Genomic DNA, 8,296 nt, shown 5'->3' with positions numbered 1-8,296 from the left:
CAGGTTTCGATCCGAGGACTTTGCGGCCGCAGCGCGACGCTCTACCGACTAAGCCACGGACGCTTTTTTTTTCTTTATTTCCAGACAAGCACCGCTGTTACAAACATAATACACAACAACAAAACAAACCCATTACACTAAGACATAAAATCACTGTTCCTCTCTAGGGTACAGTGCTGACTACTAAAATATTTTCATTTTTGTTAACTCCTCCATTTGTGACAACCAGTCGGGAACACATTGGCGTGCCTTTTGAACTTCAAGAAAGGAGAATATGGCCTCTCGGAAATACTCATTTACTGTCCGCGCATCAATGTCCGAGTGGCGGACTGCCATTCGGCATCTCCATATACTGTGCAGACCTAGTAACATTACTAGATCTAGAGGGACGCCATCATCACCAGGTTCAACGGACAAATACCGAATACCATGGGCATCGATTGGCAGATCTTTTTTCAGCGTACGTTGCAGCACATCCCAGAAGAAGACCCCGTCCCAACAGTCAATGAAAACATGTTCAATGGTTTCCGGTTTTTTGCATAACCAACACTGTTCACCCCACGGCATAAAAAGGCCTTTTTCTTGCATCCATGTTTTCACAAGGAGTGTCCCGGTGTGTAGTTGAAAGAAAAATGTTTTACATCCCGGTGCAACTGGCATTCTTTTAACCCGTTTTAACACATCTCGACCCGTGCCAGCCGAGTGAGCAATTCTGTACATAGGAACGGGAAAAACAGTGTCGCAGAGATCGTTATACAGTCTCTTCCTAGTCACTGCGCTCAAATACTCTAACGAAAACCGTGCGCATAGAAAACGTAACGAGTCCACAACTTCTTTTAGATAGCCACGGATACCACCTGGCATACACAATGTCGTAACGGACAACTCAGACAAAACCCTGCCTAATCTCACTTGGCAAACGGTGCACAAAAAGGGATCCTTTACATCCCTCCAAAACAGAAAGCGGTTTGCCAACTGACGTAAAAAGAGATGCGTTAAACCTAAGCCCCCTTCCCGTACACGTCGAAAGAGATTTGTACGACTCGTCCTCTCCCAGGTTGATCCCCAAACAAAAACTGCGAAAACACGATGTAACTTTTGGACGTTTGCCCGTGAACAGTGGAGTACCTGTAACACATACCAAAGTTTGCTCGCCATAAAAAGGTTGCAAATCGTTGTGCGAGCGAAAATGGATAAATTCGCGCCCTTCCACTTCTCTGCCTTTTCCTTAAGCTCTACGGCTTGTCTCCTCCAGTAAGGGTCACTGTCAGAATAATACTCTAGGGGAACACCAAGGTACTTCACTGGTGTGGTCACCCACTTTACATTTTGAAATACCACCGGTGTTGAACTCCACTCTCCGTGCCAGATGCCCAGACACTTGTCCCAGTTTACAGCACATCCACTAACATAACAAAACCATTTAACTGTATTAATGACCCTATCAATGCTTTGATGATCTACGCAAAATACAGCGATATCGTCCGCGTATGCTAAAACTTTAATTTCAGCTGCATGAAGTTGAAATCCCTTGACAGTGTCGTTTTTTATTATGCTTAAACATAATGATTCAATATATATGCAAAAGAGGAGGGGGGAAAGAGGACACCCCTGCCTCACAGACCTCTGCACTTCTATACGCCTTCCAACCGCTTTGTTAATGATAAGTCTAGTTGTACAGTTGTTATAAGCCATGCGCACACCCTCTAGAATAACTGATCCGATGTTACTATGTTCCAAAACCGCCATAAGTCCATCGTGGGGCACACGATCAAACGCCTTTTCTAGGTCTACCTGTAGCATTGCGACGCCTGTATGCGTCACGTCGCAAATCTCAAGCACACTCCGTGCCTTGTGTATATTCGTAAAAATTGACCTGCCTTTAATACCACATGTTTGATGCGGCCCCACTAAGATGCTAATTACGGTCTGCAACCTTCTAGCCAATATTTTCATTAGTATTTTATAATCAACGTTTGTTAAGCTTATGGGCCGGTACGATGTGACTTGGCGGAGTTTGACCATATCCTCTGTTTTGGGAATTAAGATCGTGTGGGAAGCCGAAAACGATGGTGGAAGCGTTTCTAACATATACGCTTCTTCAAACACAGCAGTTAACACAGGGGATATGTTATGTTTAAAGGCCTTATAAAAAGCAGCACTCAGGCCATCTGGGCCTGGTGACTTTCCCAGGTTTAAGTTGTCAATAGCTTCCTTAACCTCCTCGACGGTGATAGGGGATTCCATAAGTGACCTTGCTTCATCATCAATTTTTGGCAGCAGTGACACAAATTCACTTTCAAACTTTGCCAGTTCAATAGGGCTTCGAGAAAACAAGGTCCTATAGTGTTAAAAAAAAGCACGTTCAATATCTACTTTTTCACTGCTAATTGTGCCATTATATTCAATCTCCGTTATTTCGTTACGGCGAGCGTATCTTTTTTCCGTCCCCAGCGCTCTCTTGGTGGGCATTTCGCCCGCTATAAATTTTTCCGCTCTCGCTCTGACAAGCGCTGCGTGATACCGCTCCGCATCTATCTGCTCAAGTTTAGCTTTTGTGGCCCGTATCTCTTCTTTAAACGCCCCCGGTGCTCGCCTTTCTTCAGCAACCATCGTCTGCAACATAGTGCGCAACAGGCTTTCTTGCTTTTGTTTCTCCTTTTTAATGGCACTTGCCCTTTCGATTGCTGCCATTTTTATTTCTTGTTTGAAGTGTTCCCATTGAACGCCGTATTTTTCACTGCTGCACTTTTCTATTTTTTCCAAAGAGTTTCTTACTCGTTCCATAAAAATATCATCTTCTAAGACAGGTGTCGTAGCAGAGGTCGACCTCGTTTCAGCAGCTTCGACGTCCGTGTGAGGAAGCGCACTAAGCCACGGACGCGACGCTGATGTCAGTGTTAGTAACGCGCCTTATATCTTTAACGCATTCAAACTACGTCGTCAGCGGCGTACGTTGGCGACTCAGCGGCGTTATAGCGGCTTGATAACTGCGTGGTGTACACGTGATACTACAAACCCGATGGAAGAGATGGAAGAGAAGGCGGCGAGGAAGTGGGCTGCGGGGGCCGAGCGCAAGCGCCGCAAGCGGGCCGACAACCGTGCATTCGCACTTTCACATTCTCCCCCTCGGGGAAATGCGGGGGAATTTTTTTGCTAAGCAGCACTAAATAACGCCACAAGAAGGGCCACGGCGGAATTTATAGCTTGTATGTTTGCGCTCGCAGCATACTTTTCCGCACCGCTTTCTAGGGAATAACCTCAGAAGAGCAGGCCAATGTAAATTTTGACACAAATGAATAGTGCAATGCTGTGTTGCGCACTTTCGCTTCGATGGCTGGGCAATACTCGCTTGTGCTAACCGAGGTGCCATTTTCTCATGCTTGCAAAGACAACTTTTATACAATTATAATTTATTCCCACTATATGGGAAGAGAAAGATGACGAAAGTAGGTATTTTGCTGTGGTTCAGCAAGAAATCGCTTGTTACAAAATGATGGCCCAACCATCGAAAGCAACCAGGTTTAAAAAAACAAAGGTTAGAATATATAGCCGCATCAAGTCACTAATATACGGTAGAGGCCAGCTGACACAGTGTTGTAATGCTCATTAGAGTAGTTGTAGTTATTTGTGTGGGAGAAGAAGTGTCTAGCTAAGCCATAATTTTGGAAAATGAAAAAGGGCAGCTGGCGGTAAGGCGCGGTTTTAGTAGTGCGTGAAAGGTGATCTTAACGCTCCGTTAAAAACATTCTTTAGGGGCCATAGTTTTTTCTGCATTTGTTTTTACAGTACGGCTATTTTACAGTACGGTTAAGACGAATGTGTTTTCTCAAAGACTTGTTAGAATAGCTAAAAAAGGGCGTGCTTTAACAAAACGAGTGGCAGCTTCACCCCTTGGTTGTATTTGATAAAAAAGGTGTTTATGAATGTGCTCTAAATCAGTGTTTCAGCAACCGACACAACGCCCTGGTGACGCGCTTATCTGAAGCCCCATGCCACTTGATCTGTCTCGAAATAATTAAATATATTTTAAAATTCTGAATGTTTCGCTGCTTTCACATATTTTCAGATTTTAAAATGCATAAATAAATAGGCGGTCGGTTCGTCTACTCGCTCATTGCGCCTTATTTTTACGGCTATCGCTTGTAGGGTTTAATATTTATGAGCCAATAGGCTGTTGTTCATCGCGCCCTAATTATTTTCAATTTTGCACATAATTTTATAGTATTGCTTGGTTACTCCAGCCTGATTTTTAAATAAATACGCAAATGGTGTTTTCCTGGCTGTCCTGATTATTGCTGATGCTCCAAAAGAGGTGTGCTGTAGGGAGCTTCAGTTAAGACGAATTCCAAAAGAATTCAAGAATTATTTCAGCATAGACACATACCCAGAGTTCGATTTTACCCTTTAAAATAATTCATTTGTAAACAACATCTCGTGATCATTTGTAATTACCTTGCGGCTCTCGAGACACCCTACGTAGTTGTGAAGCATCTTGTGTGCAATCGCTTGGTTTAAAAATACGAAAAACGTGTACACGTCTTACAAGCACAGATTGCAAAAATTTTAAGTAAACAAAAATGACGCACAGTCGCCAGCTCTCAGAGCAAATAAAATGGAACTAGAGCTGTGGCTGTCCCTCCCATTCGGCATTGTGTGCCGCCAGAACTGAGCTAGGCTTCTATTCTTATTACGAACTGCCCTGCCCCGCACTGTTCTCTATTCAAACAAACGACCAGGTAAAGAAAGGCTGCCAGTGTGCAGGCCATTTTTCAACTCCACATTAGGCAGCCAAGGAAATCGCGCGCAACAGTTTGTGCTACCATTCATCCAAACACTTTTCACTGTTTTTTTTTACTTTCTGACATAATATATACATAAATACGCGTAGCAAGCCGGCTAGTACTTCGACGCAGCCCGTACGTGTTGTGAGTCTTTACTACTATCTTCAGCAGCGATGAAAACTGTGCAGTGGTGTTTCTTTTGCGCTATGTTGACTGCTGCCATGTAAGTATGTTTAGGATGAACTAAAATTTTATGCCTCTATTTTGTGTAAATATTAAAAAAACGTTCAAATCAAAGGAAAAATAGTAAAAGACCTTCATTCTGACGTAACGGACATGCGTCACGGCTACTGCGTATTTAAAGGGCGCTAGGCCGTCGACCAATGGCAGAAGGTTACGTTTTCAGCCAATTTATTTGAGGTCAACTGGTAATATAAGACTACGAGTTGAGCGTGTTTTTAGTTTGTTTCTTTTCAGGGAACGTTGGAATGCGCAAACCGCAAGTTCACTGGTTCGGGAAGCTAATGGGGATGCGTGGGCGAAGAAAAATACAATGCAGACAAGGAAACAGAATGCGTACAGGTTGCGCCGTGAGGTTCGGTGTTTAAGCTTTTTGCTAAACACCTTTGTGTAAACAATCCTTTTCTTAGTAAGAACGAAAAAAAAACGATTATTCAGTAGTAGTTTACGGAATTAACAAATTTCCGCGAAGGAACTCAGAATAACACTCGAAATAAAACGACCGAGAAAGTTCTCTGCAAGCAAGAAATTTTAGATAATGCCCCATCCCTGACAATGTTAGGTGCTTCGCACAGAGCTAACAGGGAGCACACTGGCGAAGGCTTTCAATGATTTTACAGTGAACCTGTTAACCTCTTTTTAGTCAGAAGATTTTGTGTTGTGAACAAAATACCCTTGCAGGACCCAGCATTTCTCGCTCAGGACGCCGAGGGGGTGCGTCAGGCTAATCAGGCATACATCATAGATCTCAGAATGCATGTAAAGAAGTGCAGGAACGTTAATCCAAACAACACAATGGATAATAAGGTGCAAGTGAACAGTGCAACCCCCCCCCCCCCTTTCATGTGTTCTGGTTGGCAGGGATTAGGTTTGCCGCTGCTTTCCCAAGGGGGGTTGGGGGTTTAACTTCATTCAAGGGCTAGCACATGCATCAGGCTAGGCAGGACCCAGAAGTTCCCGTCCAAAACGCCGAGGGCATGTGTCAGGACCGAGAATCTGCCAAGAGGGAAGCCGAGTGCATGCGACAAGTCCGCCGATATAAGAAGGAACACCTTATACCCTCCTTCCCCATCAGCATACGCAGTGGTTTACAACAGCTACGCTGGACATCCACTTTCGCAGGGAGGGATACCGTCAATTTTTTTTCTGGGCGTTGCGCGCAACGGGGACAATAAAGTTCTATTGCACTATATGCACTCCCTCAATGACGGAACAATCTTTTTGGAACTAGTGGAAATCTTTCTTGTACCAGTCAACTGAAATGTTAAATAAATTGGGAGAAAACGTAAACTTCGAGGCCAGTGAATCCACGTTTAAAAAACAGGTCAAAGAAACGTTAATTAAGCAAGGCGCTTGCAATACTGATATATAATTAGGTGTTTGAAGTATATGTCTATATTTCCCCTAAAGATAGAAATTAATACCAATTACAAACCAAACAGCACTAATACGTAATTGTGACGTAGTAGTGGCCTAATTGATGAACGTTAATGCGTACGAATTACTGCGTTTATGCGTGCACTGTGATCCTTCTGTGAATCTAAGACCTGTGTTTTGTATAATACATACGAAATGTAGTAATGACTTTGCTTCGTGCTATTTCCTATTACGAATATGCTATCATACTTAAATTTGTGAACAGCCTTGTTATAACGTACATTGTAAAGGGGTGGCTGAGGCCTCTGTCATGCCACCTCCTCCTTTCAGTAGCAGCCTCCCCTTGGTTTTTTCAAGAAATAAAAGTCAAATACTCAAATGAAGTTATCGCAGAATGTTTCTGAAGCGTTTATGCATACGGAATTTAAATAGTAGCTGTCAAGTATGTGACCGATCATATCATCCGATATGTCACACATGTACTTAATTTGAGCTTGTCATCAGAAATTTTCGCTTATAGCAGGCAGATTTCAAAGGAAAGAACAAAATTTAAAATGGTTAATAAAGCAGCAGTACTAACTATCGCCCCTATTAGTTTCGTCTTTTTTCTCTAAAGGCCTAGAAAAAATATACTAAATCTTTTATCATCATTTATCGACCATTATAGAATCATAAGTCCTGCTCAGTATGGGTCTTGCAAGCAGAAGTTACAGAAATTGGCTGTTTATGCTGAAAACAACAAGATATACGTCGGTGAGAAGGAATAACCAGAGTAAGCGTTTGCAGCTGAAAACATCGGGTTTAATTTTGTGAAATTCTGAGAAGGTAGATCAAACTAATTTTTAATGAATAAGTGGCATCAATCCGAAAACGCAGATATAAACAACATCGGTACCCGGTTTACAACATATCTTGGAAAACAATGAAAGCTGCGAAAGTAGTAAGCAGCAAAAAATAAACGAACTAGGTCACTCTCTCGCGTCAAGGTTAAGTGGTACGAGGAGGCGCGCTGGGGAATCGAACATGTTCGAAGGACCAAGATTCAAACTGCAGCCTGGGATTTCTTTTCAAATCTATAATAAAAGGTAAGAAATTAAATAAGGGAAGGCAAAACGACGCTTTCTGCATGGTGGAAGGCAAGAGAAGGAGGAAATTGGCGAAAGAAGAGGCGACGCCTGCTCAGAGTTTAGGCGTGTCCGTCTTCACACAACTTGGACACGAGGAGCATCTCTGAGTTCTCGGTCTAACATGGGCTGTAAGCAAAATACTAGTGAACATTGCAGCAATGAGCGTACGTAAACTTACTCAGTTACGATAACAATAACAAAATCCTGAGTATAACAACTGAGTGCTCAGTATTTGCAATTTAATTGATTTGAGTAGGCTTGCGGGCTACGTTTCTCTTTGGCAGAGTTGCAGGCTATGTATGCAACGGATCATAGGAGTGCCTTATCCTTACACTTAATTGATTACTAGGCCAGCCGAACGGTAAACACTATGGAGATGCTTAGAACATCCAATTAATGCGAAGACGAAAGCCTAGTCCGACCTTTCTATGATCCGCTATTGCATTTTCTGTTAAACTTAACGTCCGCGCCCGTCACCACTTCACCAGCTCCCTGGAAAGCTTTTCTAAAGATCTTTCCCTTCACTCGCTGTGGTTAAGAACCTCGTGTTGAAACCCAACGACAGTTTCACCTTTCATGGCGGCTCTTGCTGCACGTCCGGAAGTGGCCTACCGGCCTTCAGTCGTGCTGTTTTTTTAATAATAATAATAATAATAATAATAATAATAATAATAATAATAATAATAATCTTTATTGCCAACACAGAGAAGCATACAAAATAAGCGGGCCTGTCAAAGCCTATTAGGCGGCTTGTGAGACTAGGCCCGG

General features: G+C 42.9%; 1 long non-coding RNA gene across 1 annotated transcript in view; it reads left to right on the top strand.

Annotated features, from left to right (window-relative positions):
• The first annotated feature begins 4,887 nt into the window (after positions 1-4,887).
• Positions 4,888-8,296, top strand: part of LOC144147299 (uncharacterized) — a 49,788-nt gene continuing 46,379 nt past the window's right edge. Inside the window, exon 1 of the long non-coding RNA XR_013317883.1 lies at positions 4,888-5,007. This is a non-coding gene — a long non-coding RNA (uncharacterized LOC144147299). The remainder of the gene's footprint in view (positions 5,008-8,296) is intronic.

The sequence above is a fragment of the Haemaphysalis longicornis genome, unplaced genomic scaffold, assembly GCF_048455015.1.
Source record: "Haemaphysalis longicornis isolate Haplotype H1 unplaced genomic scaffold, Haemaphysalis longicornis Haplotype H1 scaffold_7, whole genome shotgun sequence".
Taxonomy (NCBI): Eukaryota; Metazoa; Arthropoda; class Arachnida; order Ixodida; family Ixodidae; genus Haemaphysalis; species Haemaphysalis longicornis.
This window is presented reverse-complemented; position numbering and strand designations above follow the sequence as displayed.